Source organism: Phalacrocorax aristotelis, chromosome 13, assembly GCF_949628215.1.
Source record: "Phalacrocorax aristotelis chromosome 13, bGulAri2.1, whole genome shotgun sequence".
NCBI classification, from domain to species: domain Eukaryota; kingdom Metazoa; phylum Chordata; class Aves; order Suliformes; family Phalacrocoracidae; genus Phalacrocorax; species Phalacrocorax aristotelis.
In genome coordinates, this window is record NC_134288.1 from 8,640,018 (window position 1) to 8,661,384 (window position 21,367).

Consider the following 21,367-nt stretch of genomic DNA (forward strand, 5'->3'; position numbering starts at 1 on the left):
AATTAATTCTATCCCAGCTGAAACCAGGACAAGCCAGGACAGCCTTGTATTTGCTTTGATGATTTTGTGACCATATGGGGGTAAATCCAACAAGCTGACATGAAGAAATGAATCTTTAAAACCTCATCAGATGGCCACAATATAAATGTAAACCAATATATAATCAATGATATTGTATAATCAATATGCAGTACTGCTAGTGAGGCAATAGATGGGAAGTATACAAAGAATGTAAGAAGTGTTTAAAGAAACTTCCCAAAAGCAAACTCTGTGAGTAAATACTGGCTAATGGGAGAAAAAGTCTTCACTCTATATTGATCAAATAGTGCAGTAATGTTGCAACAGTTACACTTTTTAATGTGCATGTGATAATACACCATAAAGCAAATAAATATGAATACAAAGTATGTTATTTCTCTCTTTGGATTATTGTAAGACAGGATAATAGAAGTCTAATGGAGAGATAATGCTAACCTCTTCCATGTTGTTTTCATTAATGCTGCGGCAGCGTGCTTCCATCAAGGTGACACACACTGAGGTACCCAGTGTTGACATATATTTTCAATTCATTAAAAGACTAAAGGCTGCATTTTATTTACATGTTATGGCTGAAACAGAAGTTGTCACTCTCCTTAGCGACAGATTGAAATAGCTACCCAAATGCAAGTGCAATCTTTTTGAAGCCAATGGAATCATTCAAAAGTTGGTTCCTCAGAAAACCTTTCAGTATCACTTATTGTCTAACTCATTTGAAGGCACTGATAGTCTCTCCAGACAGGGCTGGACTGTGGCCATCACAAAGAACTTCATTGCCCCTTAAGATAAAGAGAGATCCTAAATGGAAACTGGTTACAGCCACAACTAGCTAAAACTGGACTGGCTTTTGTAGATGCACAAGAATTATTTTTAGAAAAGCAATACCTGTCCTTCACCCTCTGGGTGATGTGAATTTACTCCACAACACTCCAGGCTGTGCTAATGTGACTTTTCAGCTTCTTGGCTTCAAATAAAGTTTAGCCAGTTGCTTGGAGCACACACAGGGTATGCTCACATTTACTTGCAAAATACCTTCTTGACATAGTGTGATCTGGCATAAAACTATTGAATGTAGGACATACTATCTGCAGTGCTTCAGTGTAAGCCTGGAGGACACTATAACCTTGACGGGACTGGAATTTATATGTTTGGGAGATGGAGGATGGGGTGATATGGAAGTAGCTAATGCCAGCCTGCAAAAAGACTTGAGGAGTTTTTCTGTCTGGGTGGTAGAAGGAGTTTAGACTGACAAGGCAGGGATAAAGGCTTTTTCTATGAGCTGCAGGTGACAGCAGCATTACATGGCTCAGACAGACCACTGAAATCATCACACATACCTATAGAAAATAAAATCACAAAGAAGCAGAAAGGCCCTATTCCAACAGTCCTTGCTTACATAATCTGTCCTGCATAAGTCTTAAAATCCACTAGACATAATTTACAGAAAGACCCTTGCCTTTTCTTACACTGACATACCATTGTTGACTAACTGGTGGTGTATATTTGTAATGATGTAATGAATATTTGATGTAAAAAATGTCTCTCATGGGAGCTTCTGTGAGCTGTTTGCCAGGAATGTCATCATTACTTTTGAAACATTAACTCTTTTGACTGGTGAAAGGGTGAGTGTTATATTCCTCCACTCATTCTGCCAGATTCTTGGTTGGTAAAAATCAACATATATCTTTTGGACTGAAATGAATGGGGCAGCATCCATTATACCACACATGGATCTGTCAAGGTAATTTAATAAATTTATAACTCTTGTATTTCCAGAATAAATATGATTTTGAAATGTGGTTATCATTAATACCTTTTAATAGCCACACCAAATTCAGTATATCTTTCAGCAGTCCTGCCTGGATATTCCCTCTGTAGAACATTTCTAGAACTTGAGCAAAATGAGGGAAATACCGTTTCAAAAGATTTTTTTTTGTGCATATGGATTTTTCAGACCAGAGAGTAAGAGTTTAAGGCATAGGCACAGAATTCCTACTGTTTCTTTCAGAAGGCAAGTTCAGGAGCAATGTGAGTAGGGTGAAAGGGTTGGCTGAGACTGAGGCTGAAGAGGATTTACAGAACATACCCAGGCTATGCTCTAAGGATAGCACAATAATTGATGTGATCCGTCTATAAAGTTGCAAGGGGGAAGACGGATACAACACAAAGGGGCAAGAGCATGGAGGAGTGCTGCTAAGCTGTGTGTTTAGAGCCACAGCACTGGTACAAGAATATTGTGCATTTCACTGTGGAGGTGCCTGGGGAAAAGGTGGTCTCTTCTGCATATTCAAGTTCTTTCTAATGTACAAGCTTTTGAGCATATTTTCCCAAATAACATTAACATACAGCTGCTGAATGCCAGCTAGAAATGTGTTGTTCTTTCTGCAATATGCAGATGTGATTAGTGCTAAAAATAATACCTAACTGAAAGCTCTGGGAGCTGTGTATCTTTGCAATAATTTGTCTTTCTTTTAGAAACCAAAGAAATAGTGAAAATAGTCACAGAAACAAGAGCTTAGGTATATTCCTTCTGTTGGCTGCAATGTAATTTTAGTCACTTAGCTCTAGTAAGCTGTTTTGTGAATTTCTTCCTCCCTCCCCTATATGCCTTGTCTGCATTTCTGAGTATCTTTTTTGCGCTGACTGATGCAAAGGGAATTACTGCCATCTCCTGGTCAAGCGACAGAGAATGATAAAATACCTCCACCCACTCCTGAGCTGTACAATCACCCCACCCCGTGGAAGCAGGGATTTTCAGTGGGGATCCCCATGGATTAGGTGCAGGCCATTCCAGTACAATTATTATACCAGTTTTTCATCAGAGCATTCAGAGAAAAAGGGACCACTTAACTCATTGTATGTTGGCAGCCTGGTCCAATGGTCCTGACTAATCTGAGATTCGTACATGGTTCCATCATTGCTGTAATATGTAAGTGGAGACAAGTCAATTATCTGTGCTATAAAAGATAGTTCAAGCATTCTTTCATTACACAATGTCTTAGACTTCTTCAACAATATCTCTTACAGAGCAACAATACGCCTTTGTGTTACAGGTCAACATAAATTTTGTCTGTACTTTTATTTTTGCTTCCTGAAATGACTGTTTCAGCACAGACCATTCAAGAGCTTAAAAATCAGTTGGGGTGAATGGTTAAAGGCACAGCTGAAGTTCAGCAGTTCCTCTCAACTAGTCATACACTGCCAGTAAATGCCTTAAGTTTTCTTTACTGCTTAAATAATATTCCTAAAACTGCATGTGAAAGGGGACAAAATGATTGCCCTTGATTTATTGGGAACAAGCATTTCTATAAGGCAATTATATTTACCCTAAGAATCTAATCTTTGATATGATTACATCTTCTGTGATTTTTTATTCATCAGAAAATTCTGGTGTATATGTAAGCCAGTTTAAACATTTGTTTATCCAAATACCAGTTTGGAATTATCATCTCCTAATTTTTATCTTCCGATACCTTGCCTTTATTGTGACCTCGCTGTTCACAGGCAGAAGTAGTTAAAAAACCCACTTAAGAAGCCACCTTCAGAGTGAATCTGCCAGCTAGCAAAATATAAAGGTTGATCTTCTAAATGCTAGCATGCATTGTGTACTGTGTTGTCTGGAAAAGACTAATAGGTAAGGAGGCAAATCTGGAAAGTACCATTACAGCATTTTGAGAGTTTGACTTATGCTTTACAAGAAAAGAATTCTTAAAAAATGAGGCCAGAGGCCTGCAGCCATGCACAGCATTTGATTTAACATTTAGATTCATTGTGCTTATTCACATCCTTTCTGTGCTCTAGTTCCACGTCTCTCAATGGACTCTGCATGCAAGATTTTTAGCCAGAAGTTGACACTTCTTCTCAACAAGACTAGGAGAAACATTTAATCTTATTTTTGTTTATTCATAGTTCCCATCCATATTTACAATGAAGTGCAATAGTCTTTTCCTCCCCACTGCGTAGTCTGTGGGACTTTCAGCATAAAGGACTTTGTGTTTAATGGTCTTCATGTTCTTATTTCTTAAAGAGCAGAGAGTAATTTATAGCATTCTCTCTCATACTCAGTAGGCCTCTGCTCATCCCATTAACTGTTTCTAGTAAATAAATTATCTCAGAGCACTTTGTTATGCCCTGAAGATGCATGTTTGTACCCTATGTATTAGCCAGATGTTCCATAGTGCAGGAAAAAACAAATGCAGCAGAACAGATAATTGTAAAAAGCCTATCAATAGGAAATAATTTAGAAGAACTCAAACCTGACCCCAGTAAGTTTGGGGATTTTTTAGAATTCTCTTCAGTAGATATACAAGATGAATGCAGATTTAGATTTTTGACCTGTCTTTGATATAAAGCCTGCCAACAGCAGACAGCAAAGCAGGAATGGTAGCAGATTTAATCATGGGTTTTGCCCACATTCAGCAGACCAGCAGGGCACTCATTTCAGAGACTCATATGATTATTCTTTTCCCCCTGTGTAATCCACTTGCTGCTTTCTGGTTCACTGACAGCATCTGAAGATGCGTTCTGATCCAGTGTGGTGCCACTGACAAAGAAATTCTCTCTGCAGCTCCTCAATGCTAGAAATTGCAAAATATTTCACTTCTAACCTGGTAGCTGATCTTTAAACTCACTTTAGAAAAACACTTGCCAACCATGCTGAGCTGGGAGTCAGTGGAAGATTACACTTGTTTTCCTGTTCTGTTCTACAGCACCCTGCTTTTCTGTTGGTCAGAGAAAAACAGTGAACACAGCAACAGGTTTCACCCTTCAGGTTTACTGCCAAGACTATTTTTCTAAATCTCTAAACAGTACAGGGCCATTGCTTATAGTAAGCTTATAGTAAGCTTCACAGTGTTTCTACTGAAAAAGAAATTATTATTGTTATAATCTTTTCACAGGGTCCTGCACCTTATCTGAACCTCCTCATCTCCCCTCATTTCCCTTCAGCTTTCCCTTCCCTCCCCTGAGGCGTAAAACTGAAGGCCATGATCACTATGCAAAAGATGATGGATGTTACCAGAGTTTTCACTATGCCTTTGGCAGAGGCACAAGCAGAGCTGACAGGGTAGGTTAGCCATCTGCTCATTGTGCCTTTTGTCACAAAGTCAGCCCAAGTTTACTGAACAGCCTTCAATGGTGGGATGAAGTACGCGCTCCAACTTTGCACTGAAGCAGATAAGAAGTGCTGGCATGAGCTGTTTGCTCACCTGTAGGACCCTGTGCTGCGGCAAGGCGGCAGCGGTAAGCCCATGGCAATGGTAACATCCTTAGCTGCCAGCAGCCGCCTTCATAGTAATTGCAGTGCCTATGGCTGCACCCCTCAGCTGACCACCAGGAAAATCCTTTCTTAGGTACGTCTGTGCCGAGTTCCAGAAAGGCAAATACCAGATTTTACTAAAGTCCCTCAGGGTGAAGTTACACAACATGGAGAAAGCAGTACAACAGCTCACTTCTGCTGAAACAAGGACAGCCTGCTTCCCCCACCCCTCACTCCCTGCTTTCCTCCATCACCTTGTACTGATTCACTGAACCTTGCTATGAGCTGATTCAGCTTGCTAACTGAACAGGAAACACACCAGTGAAAGAATGAATAGGTTTCTGCTGAGTTAGTGAGTTGAATCAGCTCACAGAAAAGTTGGATGAGTGCCAGAACCGGCAGAGGATGGGGCTAGAACCATGCAGCTGGACACCCTTCTGGCTGCAGCAGTGGCTCTCCATGTACCCTTGCTCTTAGGCACCCAACCCATTTGACTTTACATTTAAGAATGCATTAACTGCTTTGCCAAGCAGCATCTAGAATCAAAGAAAGAGATTTTCAGGGAACTAAATTAAATGAACAGGAATCTGTTGGTTTCTGTTGAGTTTTTGTCTAGGGAAAGACTAAACAAGAGCTAAGGATTTCAGTGTTGCAGGACATGTCTATCACACGGGTGAATGCCAACCTCTCTCTTCTCACTGTCGTATGTATAAAGCGATGATGTTTTGTGGTTCTGCAGAGACAGTTATTAAAAATCTCTTCCATATAAGATACAAGATTGTGAAGAAACTATACATAGGAAAAAAAGAATTTATTCTTTTACAATCTGGCATATTGTCATCTTTGTTCTACAACATCCCATATTAAATCCCACTGTAGCACTTACTGCAGGACTGAAACAGCTGTATACAGGGTGATCTGAATGCAGGGAACCAAATGCTCCTTCCCTTTACACTGACTATACTTTCACTGCTTTCAGTGGAGACACATTTTAAAAAGAATTAGCCAAAAGCTTTTTAGATACTGTTGATGGGATTCATCTGTAGGATTAGCCATTGATCCTTTAGCAGTGATTTTAATATCAAATGATCATTCTCCCTGTGAGGAAGCTGGCTTAAACAGGAAAAAAGTGCAGCCTGATACAATTTTGTGAAGCAACCATCTCTTATAGTATTTTCAATCAGGAAATGAAAGAATGTCTCCGTCTTCCCTTTGGCAGTCCCATGCTCTTCACTGTTTTGTGGAAAAGGGGAAAAAAAATTAGGTGATTAAAACATAACATCCCTTTTTAACCCTGCTCTTTCTGAGACTTTTACCTTTCTCATTTTTTTTTATTGCAAAAGCTGATGAATTGTAAGTGGTTGGTAAGAGAGTGATTGGTAAGAGAGAGAACAGATTGTGCACTTAGTGCAGGCTTAGTTAATCTTCCAAAAATGCAATTTATTCTGAGTGCTAACTGTAGTGAGTTTAATGGAACACAGGGTTAAAGTGAGAAACTGGAACCAAATGCTCTCTATCTAAAGGTCAATCAATAACTGAATAGTTTGACAATCTCAAACCTCTGCCACTTTAATGTAATTGGAGTGTATGGAAAAGACATTACGTTTCAGCACCATCATCCACTTCCGTTATTGGTGATGCTACTCCGAATACATTCAAGTCATACTGCTGCAGTAACGCCTAAGGAGTGGGACTAGAGGTTTGTGCTGTCTTTTAAATCTATTTTGAGGGATTTTGCCGTTTTACCCAGCTTGCACTTTGCTGTGTATATTGGTTTTGGGACACACATGGAACCTCTCATGATGTTTGAAGATTTTTATGAGCTGGTCTGTCTAAAACTAATGAGGCTGAACATGTTTGAAGCCAGCTAGGGGGAGTTTCTAGAGTAGTCCATCATCTGGGGTTTCTCCAGATGAGCAAGTGGGGAAAAAATGTAGTACTGCTAGAGTGATATTGTGCAACAAATCATGTGAATGATCTCATGCACAAAAATATATGAACAGTGAAATTCATTTTTAATAATCACCCTAAATAGTGATCATTCAGTTGTATCGATCAAAAAATTGCTTTCCAAAAACAATTTCCTGTGGCTGCCGGTATGTTTCCTTCTTACTTTTATTAATAAGTGGTAAAATTCATTTGGAGAGAGAGAGACTGGGAGAGATTCCCCTCATTTCCTCTGGCTTTCAGAGGCAAGAAACAATTTTGCATCTGTTTGAACGTCATTCAACTGCAGTAAAGAATGTCACTGGGAGGACCAGTTTAAGGCAGTTACAACTAACTTACCTGCTTTGTCATTACAGCTCTGTTGCATCTTCCTGCATAGAAAAGCCAAGTTCTATGTGTATCTCTGTTTTGGAAAGCTCGTTATTTTGTGTGTGTGTGTGTGTAGCTATATGGATTATTCTTTGAAATGTCCTACTGACAAAACCAGCCAATTTATCCCTGTGGAGATAACTTAATATTTACTCCTCTTCTCTCTTTAGGGGAGCCAACTACTCCAGACAGCATCGAAAACCTAGCCTAGTATTCTTAATGCATTGTCGTGGTTTAACCCCAGCTGGCAACTCAGCCCCACCCAGCCGCTCACCCCCGCAGCAGGATGGGGGAGAGAATCAGAAAAGTAAAAGTGAGAAAACACATTGGTTGAGATAAAGACAGTTTAACAGGGAAAGCAAAAGCCATGCACACAAGCAAAGCAAACCAAGGAGTTCACTCACTTCTTCCCACGGGCAGGCAGGTATTCAGCCACCTCAGGAAGGCAGGGCTCCATCACATGAACTTGGGCAGACAAACGCCATCACTCCCCATGTCCCCCCCTTCCTCCTCCTTCCCCCAGCTCTATACGCTGAGCATGACGCCATACGGTGTGGGATGTCAGTTGGGGTCAGCTGTCCCAGCCGTGCCCCCTCCCAGCTCCTTGCGCACCTGGCAGAGCACAGGAAGGTGAAAAAGTCCTTGACTAGTACAAGCACTACTTGGCACCAACTGCAACATCAGTGTGTTGTCACATTATTCTTATACTAAATGCAAAACACAGCACTGTACCAGCTCCTAGGAAGAAAATTAACTCTATCCCAGCTGAAACCATGGCATGCATTCTCCTTTCAGTTTTAGATCTAGACAGCATAACTGTAAAGAGATACTGGAAATTTGTTTTGCTTATCAGGTTTTTTCAGTTTAAATTCTACACCCCCTGCCAATTTTCAAAACCTGACAATGCAAAGTTCAGATGCACATCTAATACGGCATGAATTTGGAAGAATGCGTGTCCTTTTATGACTTTCCTGGAACATGAATCCAGAAGTATATTTTCAGCTGTGATTAAAACACAACTTTAATGGTTAGCTAGCATTTGGCTATTCTGGGAGGAGAAAAAGCCTGCGTGTGCTGGCCACCAGTGGCTTTCTGGAAGCCATAAACAAGGTGGCTTGGCCCAGCAGAAAATCAGACTGAGGAAAAGATGAATCTTGTCCTCTCCTTTGCTATCTTGACGTGGTAATTTACCTTTCCTGTAATTAATTCTTTCACATGCAAAGAGGGATAAAGCTATTTATCAGTCAGTAAATGCCCAGCCTCTGTAGTTGCTATGGATTGCTAATGCAAAGGTATCTGAAATTGTAGCTTTAATTCCACTACTAACTGGGAATTGGGAAGCTTCCTGGAACCTTTATCAAAAGACGAGTTAAGTGGGAATGCGGTTTTGCAAGTCATGGTAACTTGTCATAAAGTCTTTCCCCCGTCTACTTTATGTCTGAAAAAGGCTGTTGAAACCAGCAGGGGTTTTACTTACTGATGCTAAATACTGATATTTCCATGATTTAATGTTTTTTACAATTTTATGAGTATCCATGAATAAAAGTTATCCAGTAATCAGGAATGAAGCTAAAAATATGTAGTTTCCTGTGGCTTTTTTCATCACACTGAGACCAGACTCTGACAGTTAAGGTAGAGTCTAAACAGTATTTCTGACATTTTTTAATGGGGAAAACAACCCCCAAACTAAAGGAAAGTCATCTGATGGAGAGAGAAGCCCAGAGCTTCTCAACAAGAAGCTTTCTGGGGCATATACAGAGAGGAAGGGCAGGAGGAACAGTGTCTGATTTTAAAGTAAGGATGGTTAGTGGTCCGGAAGCCTAGGCTCCTATGAAATGGAGTTCTTTCTGTGCTGCACAAGAAACTTCTCGTATGGCACTGGGCATTTCTTTGCAAGCAGATTCTCAAGGTTCTTCAAAAGTGTTTGGAGGCCTAAACCATAAGAATAATTCTTGTAGTGTTTAGGACTTGGGCACCATGGAATTAATAAGGTTTTCTGCTATGGTTTCTTTTCCTTTCCTAATAATTCTATTGCTCTAGTTTCTTTATGATTGGCACAGAGGTCTGAACTAATGTTCACAGAGACTGGGCCACAAAAACTCTGAAAGGTTTTCCAAAGCTTGGGTATCAAATTAAAAACTTGACTTTGTACATCCAGTGCCTAATTATTTTTTTTTAATATGACCAATATTCTGCAGCTACTGATATTGAATTTTAGTTGCCATTTAATCACTTCAGCCAGTCATTACTGCAACATTCTTCTGCAGCTTTTTTCAATTGCCTTTGGACAATGTGCATGTGTGGCCCCCGAGCTGCAGTACCAACTTTTGGCATGTCGGTAGGTCAGATGTCCTCAGCAGATGACCACAGAGCCCTGATGGTTCCATCTTAGCTCTGTACTGGAGCGTAGCCCTGCACTCCCTGCCGCTCCTGCCAGCAAGCGCCACAGCTGCACTTTGCCGCTGGCAACAGGCAATAGTTGGTAGGCTGGATGGGCTGTTCTGCCAATGTCGGGCGAGCAGCTCAGTTCCTTTGCCTGCCTCATTCACCTCCTTAAAATGAACACTTGAACACTCGGTTTCTTTAATTCAGACTCCTCTACGGATCTCCTGGCCTGCAGGACCGGCTAGCAACATAGCTCAAATACAGTGCTGGCAGAAATCCAGCTGTTGCCTTGCTTTGATGTCGAAAGGCTTTTGTAACTTGAACCCCTGATTTTTTTGGCATCAAGACTGCAAGGCAAGAGATACACCTCTACCTGAACAAGCAAGACACCTGCCAAATAGCTGTGCACAGTGATAAGTGGCTGCCTGTGACTGACTTTTTCCGCTAAGACCAGAGCACAGGTTTTTCTTGTTTGGAGATAGAGACAACTTTGAGTTCAACCCATTTTTTCAGCCAGCTTACTTTTTTCTGATCTCTTCAACTTCAGCCATAGCAATTAATCTAAAAAGTAAGCATTATATCTTTCCTTTTTCACATATGCAAATATGATTTTAAAAAACACAGAAATGAACAAAGCTAAGCCAGATACGGGTGATAATATCCACAGAGTAGGAAAGGATCACTTAGTCCTCAGTGCAGGCCTTAGGCGACAGAAATAGCAACCATTGTTATCAGTAGTTACCCTAGCCAGCCAGGTGGGAACACCTCCTTCTGTAGGTATTCTTGGTATTACCAAGGGTCAGCTAAATTGCATTTTTGCTTTTGCTTCTTTCATCCGATTCAGTTGCCATAATTCAGAAAAACCTGCTCGGCTGTTTTTCTCTGTCAGGATTTGCTATTATTGATTCCATTTCTATAATAAACAATAAATTTTGCGTTGTAAATGAGATGTTTATACCTATATTTATGTTCTTTTTCTCTTTACTGTGCTCTTTTTTTTCTTAAAGGACAGGTCTTAATACATTTCTTGCCATCCCACATGACAGCGTAAACGTCTTGGAAACATCAAGTATGGCGGTTAAGCTTTGACTACTGGACAACTAGGAGCATCCCCTAATATTTGCCTGCACAATCCTCTATAAATTTTTTTTCTATTCTGATTCAATATTATTCTGCTGTTCAGCATTCTCTCTCAAACCCTCATATACACCTGCTTAACCCACAATTCTCTCATTCTTTTAAGTACATGAAAGAGCGACAGCACTTAATTTGCTTCCCTCACTTTCAACCTCACTACCTTTTTCATACCTCACCTAAACTGTTCCTGTACATGGATGCCTGCCTCAGAGAGGATGACTGAAATGACTGACTGACATCACTGGGTGGAGCTGCTTCTGGTCAAGTTGTTCCAGCAAAACAAACCAGAGACTAATGAGGTTGTGAATTTCAGAGCACTTCACAAAAGCTCTAAGTGAGATTGATGGAACCACTTCTCCTGACGCTACTTAAAGCTTCATTCCTCTATTATTTAGGACGTGCTTCTTGTTTAGATTGGGTTTTACACCTTACATAAGCTCCATAATCTTCTGTGCCACATAGCCAGGCAGCTCCACCTGTCCCTCCAGCCTTTACAAACCTTTTGGTAAAGATGGTAATTCATAACATTTTGTGACAGGTTTCCAGGGACGTTCTGGAGTTGGTGCCGATAAGGGGGCAGGGTCCAGAGGTGTTTTGGGGCCTGAGGGTGCTGGGGCAGGGTTTGGGGGTCATTAAGGGTTTTGGGCAAAATACATTGGTGGTTTAGGGTCTTGCGGGGAACTGGTCGGGGGGCTCTGTTGGGCCCTTAGGGAAGGGAGGTGCTAGTATGGTGTGAGAATGGGGGTCCCATTCCAGAAGGGTGCTTAGCGCATACCAGTGACTTTGGGTCAGCTGTACGGGCTGAGCATGGGTCAGCATGGCTCATGCTCACTGTGGTTTTCAACTAGTTGGTGTCCTGGTTAACTGGCTCCCACAGCCTGTGCCTGGGGGTGGGAGAGGGCTCAGGGTGCCTGCAACTGCCTGTTTTGCTCCTCCCAATACAATGCTCAAGTAGTTAATTCACAGCTGCACTCACTGTGCCTGACTGAACACCGACCTTGAATCTGTTCAGTACATTAGTCTTAAACCTCCTTGTGACTTCCCAGCACTCTAGGGCACGCTTGCCAGAAGAGAAGCTGCCCTCCCTGGGATGCCGAGCCCAAATCCTGCTCCAGTGCCCCCCCGTGCTTCCAGGCCGTGTGCACAGGGGCAAGCGCACGCACCCTCTGGTGCTGGGGAGGAACCGTGGCCCTAACGATGATACGAGGAAAAGGGAAAGTCAAATCCGCGCTCTGGGCAGGCCGTGCCCTGTGCTCCCGCTGAGGAGCAGAGCCCAGCCAGGCCGCTCCACCTCTGCCTCCAGGCAGCGATGGCCCCAAGGGGCAGGAGACCTCCCGCCCGCGCTGCCTGCAGCCACCCGAAGGGCCGCACTGACCTCACAGGGACCCCGCGACGCTCGGCACCAGCCAGCCCAGCCCTCGCCCGCCGTCAGGAGCCCGCCCCGCCTCGGCGCCGTGCTGCTCCCGGGCAGCGCGCGCTCGCCGGCCGCGAACGCGGCGATGGCACAGGAGAGCGGAGGGACGACGCAGCCCCCAGAAGGCACCTGCAGCACGGGGACACCCCACGTGCTCACGCCCACACCGCTGCCCGCGGTGAGCGGCGCCGGCCTCGTGCGTGCCCACCAGCGCGTGCTGCTCACACCCGGCACGACGCCCAGCAACGCCTGCACTGGCAGCTGGGCCCGTCCCAGGGACGCGAGCGGGGGGGCAGCGGGCAGATGCAGTGCCGTTGTGCGAGCACTGCGGAGCAGCAGCAACCAGCTGCGCGGGCGGCCTGCGAGCCCCAGCAAGCGGCGGCAAGCACCGCCGCCGCCCACAACTCCGGCCAGCCGACCGCACTGCTGCAGCCTGAAGGCGAGGGGGCTGCCCTGCGCGCGGCGGGATGCACTGCGCACGCGCGAACCTGCCGGCTGCCGTGCCGGGGAGGGCAGCGGGGGGCGGCCCCCTCAGACTCCGCTTGCGCGGGCGGGGTTGGCATCAACAGGGCGCGGCGGGTCGCGCATGCGTGGCGCAGCCGGCTGCAGGCCTTGCGGGCGCGCGGGGGAGGGCGGCAGCAAGCGGGGCGGGGGCTGGGTGTGCGCCCGCGCCCCGCGCGTGCGGTGCCGGCCGGCAGCCGGGAGGTGGCAGCAGCGCCGCGCCTCCGGGACACCCTGCGCACGTACCGCGGCGTGAGCTCTCCGTGGGCGGCGCGGAGCCGCGCGCTGGTTGGCCTCTGAGGGACGGGGCGCGTGGGGAGGGGGCGCTCGGGGCAGCCCGAAGGGGTTCGCCCTGCCCCGCTGTGACCCCGGCTGTCCTATCTGTCACCCGCAGGTGCCGGCCCCGAGGCGGGGTGCGGAGCGATTGAGGGTCGGTGGAGCTTTGGGAAGAGGCTTGTGCGGCCGCTGGGAGCTTTGGGGACCCCGAGTCAGGCTTGGTGGGAGCTTCGGGGCAGGGTTCGGATAGCGCTGGGGGCAGTTGGGAGCTTCGGGGCAGGGCGGGATGAGTTTGGGGGTTGGTGGAAGTTTTGAGTTACAGCTCAAAGCTCCGAGGGCCTTTGCAGAGGTGTTTGCGGTCTGACGGCTCTCCCCTTGCGATAGCTTGTAGAGGTCTGCAGACCTTAGCCTGTAGTTGTTCGTGGCGGTGGGCAGTCAGCCCCTAATGTCCTAGGATTAATGTAATTCGTAAACACATACATGCTACTACTGTAGGGTGTTAAAGCCAGACTAAAAGTTTCTGCAACTGCAATAAACCTGTTCAAGTCAGACAAAATCAGCTGTACTCACCAGTGCCTATCGGTCAAGCAAGGCCAGCAACTGCTCCTAAGCAGTATTCGCCTACATATCTCAACTCCGCAGTCTCAACTCGGACTCTCTGTTATGGCATTGCAAGTTTGTCAGCCAGCGCTTCTTGATGGAGGTGTAGCAAATCCATCACCCTACAGAAACGTAAAGGCAGCACAAATCAATGTTCTGCAGAAATACATGAAGAAATAAAGTAAGCATACAGGCCAATCTAATATGCACAAGCAAGGTAAATGAGAACATACAAGCCACAAATACACCTCGCACTCACCCCCTTCTAGAAGCAGAATAGGATGATATTTGGGCATGCTGTAGGAGAGAAAGAGGGCCAGTTACGTTAGACTAAGAAGCCTTTAGAGGTTGATTTTTCTGGAACTTTGTGGCCACGTTTTGAGCATAACTCTGCTCTGTCTGTTGTTCAATTAATGCACAAGCGAGATGATCCACTTCTTGTAACGCATGTACAGTAATCCCTATGCGTTAATATTAGTGTCTGCTGTGCCGCTTGGGTGGATGGTACTCTGCTGCCTACTCATTTCACGGGAATTATGTACTTCAGGAGGGTCTAGGCAGACTGGATTGCAACGAGGCTATTGAGTGTGAAAGACTGCTGTAGTCCAGACCGCTGCTAAACAGTGTGGGTCTCAGACTGGGTGAAGTTTTGATCCAACCCCAAAGTAGTGCAATTCCAATGCTATTGGTACTCGCTTTCACTCACTTCTACTTTCTAACAGTGCCACTCCCGTAGTATCAGTGAACGTGAAAATCCTTACTGGAAAAGGCTTTCCTTGTCTCAGGAATTTTAAGGTGGGAGTTTACAGCTGCATATTTAAATTCAGTGAAAGCAGCAGCATATTCCTTGTTCCAGCTCCATTCCAATCCTTTCCAGTAATTTTCATTGTGGTCTGCTGATACCAACAAAGTTACCTTGCACTGCTGTGAAAAATTAAGTTCTCCTAAAGCTGCTTTAACTTGGAGTTGAGAAGCAGCAGCTTTTCTTCGACATAAAGCTTGAATCTTTCTTCTACCTGCCTTCCCGTTTCCCCACTGACAATTCCTGGGGCAGCACTAATTGAGCCTTACTAAAATTGGTCTCTCAACTTTGTAATTTAGATAGTTCTCCCACTTCCTCTTCCGTAGCCGCAGTCACTTGACAACCATCTACCTAGGACAATAACTTGGTGTCTCGTAGTTTTTAAAAATAGTGCTTCATCACACACAAGTATATGTGTATGTATCATACTTCATGTTACATATTCAAACTTTGCAGTACATGTTGGTTAGCAATTCTCCTAATCACCATGAGAAACTTGGTTTCTCTTATTTGGAGGTGGAGGTAGCTTTCAATTGGATCTGTTTGGTTATATTACTTTAGTTTGTTTATATTTGTGTGGTGTCTTCGACTTCAGCCATGACAATCTAAAAACTAAGCATGGTACCTTTATGTTTTAACACATGCACGTAAGATTACAAACAGAACCATCCGAAGCAAAGCTAAACAAGATACAGTTAACAATAGTGACAGGGTGTAAGCAGGAGACAGAAATAACGAACAGTTGTTACCAATAATTATCGTAGTTAACCAAGCTGGAACGCTTCCTTCTGTAGAAGCTTGTGGCGATATCATGGGTCTGCTAAGCCCATTCACTGATCTTCTGTCTGCTACCTTTTAACATTTGCTGTCTTTGTCTCCATCTGTGTAACAAACAAACAAACTTTAGTTTTAATTTTAGCTGAGATGCTGTTCAATCCATGCATGTTCTTTTCTCTTTAGCATGGTGGTGGGTTTTTTTTTATGGTTTGTTTTGTTTCCCTCCAAGGAAATGTCCTAATCCATTATTTATGCACTACAGGGTTAAAATCTTGGAGACATCAAATACAGCAGTTAACCTTTGGTTATTAGACAGGTAGGAGCATCATCTTATACTCACCTGCAACATCTTCCATAAAACGTTTTTATTCTGGTTCAAGATTATTGTACTATTTGGTATTCTCTCTCAAACCCTCATATAAACATGCTTAACCCCTAGTTCTCTCAGTCATTAATTACCTACAAGATGGATTCCATTTAATGAGCTTCCAGGAACTGTAGGCCATTATTCAACCAAAAACAGATCCATAGGTGAAAGAACAGACAAATCTACTGGTACCTAAATTCAGGAACTCCTCTTACAGAAGCCTGTATAGCACTGTTGTTATTGTTGGGTAGTGCCCAATGGAGCAATAGTATATGAAAGAGCACTGATACATTTCCAGTCATTCCAGAACATTCATCTTACTGTTCTCCTTCCCAAAGTGTTCACAGCATTGAGTTTGGTGACTAAAAAGTCACCAAAATCCCAAGCACATTTCATGCCTTAACAAGTGGGTGAGCTAGTTTACGCTGATGGACTTTCATTGGTAATGAATGCTATTCTGTCAGAATGACCAGCGCAAAAGTCATTCCAAATGTAATTTCAGTGTGACAGGTACAGTACTCAGCCCAGAATACTCTCTATAGCCTGTCACCTGTTTGAGACACTGTCCTTGTCTCGCTCATTTGTGTGAGCTGATGTACTTCTGTAATGCAGAGATTTGTCATAGAAACATTAAGGTTGAAATGAATAAATTATGTGCAGAAACATATGTATGAAAGCACCAGAAGGAATTACAAGAAAAGAAGGGACAAAAGAATGATGGGACTTGACAGCACCAACAGGTCATTGAGATCATGGTCAGAGTCTTGAAACTCACAGTCTGGGAAAACAAAGGACAGCCTAAAACTAGACTACTTGCAGAACAGGAGACAAAAGGACAGGCAGTCAATCAACAGCATTGCTTAATGACTCATGGACCTGGATCCCTGAAGGGTACAAAAGGCACTTCCAAAATGAGCACATGGTCACCCAGCAAAAAGAACCCAGGAAACGTGATGATGACTCCAAATCTGGCATCCTTTGTCTCTGTTTCACCACAAATAATCCTGGTCAGACTAGCCAGACATACACGTCTTGGTCCTTGTTAATATGTGGGTATGGAAAACAAGTATGAAAGACTGACTGACTGAAATCTGTAGGAGAATGAGCATGAGTGGCTGAAATCAGTCTTGTTTAAAATAAAATCACCTTCCCCTTCTATGCAGTCTCACATTTAGCTTTGCTATATTCATTTTACATCAGTACCTGCTCCCAGCTGATTATTTAAAAAACTCAATAAAACCTAATAGCGTGTGCTTACAGAAGAACATCAAAGAAGTGAGGACACAGCAAACTTGAAATAGCTTGCCTTTTTGAGGCAATACTTTTTTCCCCCTTTTTGCCCAAAGGAAGAGATTTGGCATGCTTACAGCTTCCGCTATTACAGCAATAACTTCTTATTTCATGGTTCACAAAGAAGAAATAACTGTTAAAACAAGTTGGTTTCTCAAAACTAGTCCTGAGTATGAAATTACAGGAAATGTCCTGAACACTGTTGTACAGTGGCACATGCACAACTGTGCTAATATGAGTAACCTGAACAGAGGGAGGGCCAAGAAAACGAGTATTTCTGTTTACCTGAATACGTGAGGCTTAGAAATCAGTTTTCAGATGCAAAACATAAATTGCAGGTTAAAAAGCCCTGCAGATTTCATGGCTTCTCAGAATGCTACTGAGTATTTTTAATTGAATGGAAAGAAAAAAGAGAGAAAAATTTGCAATTGTCAATGTTACTGTTAATACCAACGGCAGTAGTTTAAAAATTGTGGGCTATTTGGTACCAGCGACCTGTTCTTTCCCTGTGTAGCCACCGAGTCATGCCACTGGTTATTCTGCTAAATACAAAGGATAAATTACTGCAGTATCATTTATTACAAGGTTATTTGCTAAAGAAATTTCCAAAGGGAAACATTATTCTAATATTTTTATCATGAAAGGCCTGATTAAACAGGACAACAGGGCTGACAGTAATGTACTGGGATTGGATTTAGGATGTCAGATTACTTACAGTGCCAAGTCATGGCACCTATCTTGCCAGTTTCCCTGGCTATAAAATAGGAATCCTAGTCACTACAGCTACTACCTTTAAAAAAAAAAAAAAAGAGTTCAAGGTAGGCTGATAAGTGTTATGGATGTTCTTAAAATTATGAAGTGAAATTATTGTGCTTCCGGGGACACAAAATGGATAGTATCAAAGCTGTAACAGCTGCAAAGAACATGTTACTCACCCATGTCCCTTCCCCTCTTTCACAGTTAAAAGTGGCTTCAGACTTTCAAAAGTAAATCCTGTCCAAAATAGTAAGTTTCTGCTGTTGAACCTGTCTCCTGGTTACAAATGACAGCAGCCACCTTACAATAGAAAGCACTTGCCTTCCTGTACAGCTAGAGAAGATTCATTTGCCTCATCCATAAAAAGAAACAAACAAGGCAGCTTCTTTAACGTTTTAATGCTTCTTTAAATCTGCAGTGAGACTCACTTAACTCTCTAAAATGCAAACATAGGCCTTGGAAATAATCCTCAGGAAGTCCCTTGGTTTGATTGTTGTGTTTCTTGCTCAACAATCTCTCCCCAAAATTTGGTCAACTCTAGTCCAGTCAGACTAAGATTCAGTCTAGTTTGGAAACTAAATGGATTATACTCCACTGTAGCCATAGTCATGCATTCCAAACTGACCAGATGCTGAAGGAACTCAAACCAAGCACAGGACGGCCTCAAAGCTAAGTAAGATGACACACTGGTGTCCAGAAGTTTCTTCAGTCTGATTTGAAACTGAGAAAAGTCGTGCGGTTGTGAGTAAAGGTGAGCTACAGAGGCAGCGCTTGTGTACAGTGCTAGATTCTGCAGAACAGGTTTGGTTAGCTCAGGTTAATGCCATGCCAGTGAGTGGGGAGAAAACCCATGATACAGTGTTTGTGGCCCAGTATACTGTGGGCATGACCTGTTCCTTGGCACTCATAGATTCCAAAGAATTTTCTTTCAGAGACAGCGTCAGACACAATTATCCACTATGGAATATACAATGAACTCCTAACTATCTAGTTACAGCCCTTCTAAACGCCTAAACTCCTGTCTGACTGCCTCCACTGCAAGATAACAGAATAAGGAGAGGGAGAGATGCACGGTAGAGCTGTGGGGAGCACCCAGGAGAAAAGGGACTGCTGGTGTGGATGGTAACCAGTGCTTCTGGGAAAGGCAGCCCCTACTCCTGCAGTAGCTGCCGCCCCTGGCAGCAGTAAAAACTGTTGGGACTTTCCAGCACTCTGACAGAAGAAAAGGAAGGCATCTTGCTGACTCCCCAGCAGCCTCTGTCCTTGGCAGTTTCCTACTTTGCCGACTGCTAGGTGCAGGTCCACTGCCAAAGGAGCTGCATAACATCCTAGTTATGCAGAGCTCAGCGCTACATGATTTCAGCTAAAAGGAGAAAATGTCTAGCTATGAGTCAAAGTATTTGTGGACATAGCTGCGAGCTCTCAGTTCCAGGTGAAGTACTGCTTTAAATTCTTAGGACAAATTCAGCATTCCCAAAATACCAGTGAAATTCTAGTAGTACTGTTGCTGTAGCTGTAATGGTCCAGGGTTACACAACAAACAAGATTTGCAGAGTGAAACAGTCACTTATGAGACCAGCAGATGCAGCTGGAAAACATGGAAAAGCTATGGGCATATGAGATTTCTTACATTAGGTCTTGCTAATTCTATTTTAGAGGCCATGTTGGATTTCATTACAGGAATTGAAATACGCTCTTTGTATATATGCTAATGATGTACTTTTTTACTCACCATTTCCTCACTTTTGCTTGATTTGGTCTTTGAGACTCTTAAAGCTTCCATTTCCTTCGTCCCCTTTCTCTCTCTCTCATACTTATATCCTGCCAACCATCCTCAGGCTAGGGATTCTCCCAGTACCTCCTCCTGATGATATTTCCACAAATTTCATTCTCCTCTTCCTCAGTTCTACTCTTGTTGCACTTTAATGAATACCAAACCATCATTATGGTTCAGTTTCCTCCATCTTTGCCTCACCCCTAGGTTCCCTCATTTCTGTGATGTTTTTTCCTCTTGCAGGGGAATATTTCTTCCATGAAAATATATCAGAATGTGTGATTTTCCTCTTCCCCTTAGCTGTACTCCTGCCTAACTTTCCATCTCTAATTTCTCTATTTCTCTTTTGTCTCAAATGTATGAATTTTGCATCTTCTTCACTTCCTGCTGTGCTCCATCCCAATTCCTGTTCTCCTTAATCCTGCTCCTCAGTCTCTCACACTTGTTTGGCTTCTCTCTAATAACAATATTCTCTTCCATCTCAAACAATTGATTCCGCTTGCCTTTCCATCTATTGCAGCATTGTCCTTGCAGTTATCAGCTCACTGAGCCTGTTATTTACAAGTCCCTTGCAAGTTCATTTCATACTCTCCAATCCTGTCCTTTCTTGTTATGGATTCCACCCACCAGATTGTTGTGCAGCCTCTCTTTGCAAGATTTCCAATATGCCTGTTTTTACCTGTCTACACATCTAAATATCTTGTCCAGGATCATGTTGTTTTATATCTCATTATGACACCATTCCTTTGTATAAGATTAACAAATACAGTCTTGTGGGCTGAGCTGAGCAAACGCTTGACTAACAAACAAACAAACAAAAATTGTATTAATAGAAAATACATCACAAAATACTAAAAATCATTGTCACCATCTTATTGATAGTGTATTCTCCCTGCTGCATCACGTTCAATTCTTTTTCCTTTATATCAGAAGGTATACAGAAGAAATGGAACAAGTTTCAGAAATGCATGACATATTCAAGCTTAGACATAAGCATGAAGAGAGACTGAAAAGTCTGGAATTACGTAATTTGGAGGGTTATATTATCGTATCTTATGGCATGATGTTATAGAGGAATACAATAAAGTGAAGCAAAGCCATGGGTACCTTTTAACCCCGACAATGTAAGGACTAGTGGATCTTAAATGAAGAAATGAAATGTTTAGAACATTATTTACACAACTCATAATTAGCATGTGTAACATTGCTGTAAGGCACAAAAAAGTCAATGAACTTTAATGGATTCTAAAAAGGAGTCAGCTTTTCTCTGCACAAGAAAAATATGTGGTTATTTTCAGGTCACTTTTGTAAATTCCTTCTTTCAGGGAATAAGTATCCAAGTGACTGGAGACAGGACAGGTTTTCCCTTCACAAGATAATCAAGAAAGACCACTGTGGGGCTTCCTGGTGATTCTTGTGAACTGGCTTATACCGGCAGAAACAGGAATCTCAACTGATTCAATACTGGGCAGATACAGTGCTAACATTATTTCGCTGTGAAACATTCTATTACTTCTTTGAAATGAGCAGTCCTTAAGATGAACATGACGTGCAAGCAGTCTGGAGGCTTGTGTGTCATATTAGTCAGGAACTCAGTAACCCTTCACCATCGGACACAATGTGAAGTTTATTCACCGTGGGCAAGCCGGTCACAGCAATAAAGCAATAGCAAGGCAAAT

At 43.2% G+C, this 21,367-nt stretch overlaps 1 long non-coding RNA gene across 1 annotated transcript in view; it reads right to left on the minus strand.

Annotated features, from left to right (window-relative positions):
• The window catches only part of LOC142064355 (uncharacterized), a 138,227-nt gene that overhangs the window by 41,763 nt on the left and 75,097 nt on the right, over positions 1 to 21,367 (minus strand). Inside the window, exons 3-4 of the long non-coding RNA XR_012663063.1 lie at positions 15,474 to 15,605; positions 13,893 to 14,044 (exon numbers count right to left, since the gene is read on the minus strand). This is a non-coding gene — a long non-coding RNA (uncharacterized LOC142064355). The remainder of the gene's footprint in view (positions 1 to 13,892; positions 14,045 to 15,473; positions 15,606 to 21,367) is intronic.